The sequence below is a fragment of the Pyxicephalus adspersus genome, chromosome 5 (genome assembly GCF_032062135.1).
Source record: "Pyxicephalus adspersus chromosome 5, UCB_Pads_2.0, whole genome shotgun sequence".
Taxonomy (NCBI): Eukaryota; Metazoa; Chordata; class Amphibia; order Anura; family Pyxicephalidae; genus Pyxicephalus; species Pyxicephalus adspersus.
Window position 1 is genome coordinate 140275157 of NC_092862.1, and position 1830 is coordinate 140276986.

Sequence of the window (1830 nt, forward strand, 5' to 3'; positions counted from 1 at the left end):
TCATTTGTTTCATTATTCATAAATGGCTCCAGAAACCAATGCGCCTTTGACTGCAGGTTGCATGGTGACAATCCTTAACTCCTCATTCCCTATGCATAGTCCTTGTAGTACTTAAAAAATACATTTGCCGAGTAAGTTAGTCTATGTAACCCATAAATATCCAACTGCATTGGAGCAGGATGGATTCCCAGCGGTGGTTTTGGTGCTGTAAATACATTTGTTAAACCTGAGAATTTAAGGAGACCCTGTCACCAGGCTATTCATTTTACCAAAAATCTTTTTTTATAACATCATATATGCATTTAACCTTTTTTTAGGCATGTTGCATATTTATTAAAGCCTTGAAATTGATGCTAGGTACTACCATCTTGATGCAGATATCAGCAGCTCCAATGCTTTTAATTCAGCTGCAGCTTTTCTCAACTCTCCTCTTCTCCTCTCTACCACTTGATAAAAAATTTCAGGTTTTGGGGAACCTCTGCTAAAACCACTGCAGGTCAAAGGAAAAAAATACACCTTATATTGGTGGATAGTTATATTGGTGGAAGCAATGATTCTCTTATGGATAGCTAAAAAGAGCTTTGAAGTCACGCTACTAAATCTGAATTGCTGAATGCCCAATATGCATGATGATACAAAGATAATTTATCGGTAAGTAATGTTTAAGATTAAACGAGCATAAATGATACAATGTTTTGTTATATAAAAGTTTCCACCACCTATGGATGGCATATGACCCCCACAAATGTTTATACTCTATATCAAGCTCCTCTCTCAGTGTTGGTACTTAAAGTTTTCACAGATTTTCAGTTCTGCTTCCTCAATGGGTAATTGAACATTTGAGGGAAAATGTGTTCTACAATCTACTGTCAATTGTGCTACTGATGCCAAGAGCCATGTGCCATGTCATGTGCCAGGTCCATCAGCCAGAGTCTAGGAACCCCCAGCAACCTCTGGAGGAACCCTGGGATTTCCCAGAAACTGGAGGAGTAAAGGGCGTCCCCTTTACTCCTCCAGCAACTACATAAGGCTTGCTTGCATGGATGGTTGATTTGCATGTGCTTACTGGATGCATATCTTTACAACTTAGCATCCAATGGTGGTTGCAGGCAGTTGTTTTATGTAGTTAGAGTGTTTATAAAACATCTGAAATCAGCTAAAGGATTGTCAGTCCAGGGTTGAGTTTGACTGGAAATGGAGGGGTATAGGAAGTTGCCACAGATTATTTGTTTCTACTTCTTCTTCTGCAATCATTTTAGGACTACAGACAGTTGACAGGAGAAATGACCATGAGATGGTACATGAAGCATCTCATAACCACAATTTAACCAGAACAAAACTACAATAGCTGCAAAACACCATTGCAAAAAAATCCTCTTCTGTGAATTAGGGGTCGGTTGTAGGAGCAGGGGCAAAAATGCACAGAGAGGGCTATTTTGTGCACCATAAAGAAGGGGCTCTGGTAGAGCATTGATTAGGCAACTGTTCTAACAAGTTCAAAAGCACAAAGCGAGGGAAATAGACACTATTATTTTAATATTTACCAACTTATATTACTTCAGCTTGAACAGTAAAATGTCCTATTGAAATAGATGTGTGTAAGCCTTACAGAGTTTGCCAAAATGTTGAGGATTCCCTTTACCAGGTCTAATTTTGTAGGATTGGGGGGGGGGGGAGAGCCCCCAGAGCCCCAAATGACAGAATGGCAGAGGGTATTTATTTGGAACCCCAAATCATATATGCCCAGGGCCTAAGTTTTCCTAAAACTTTCCCTGCCACCTCCTGACTATATATATATATATATATATATATACATATATATATATAAAT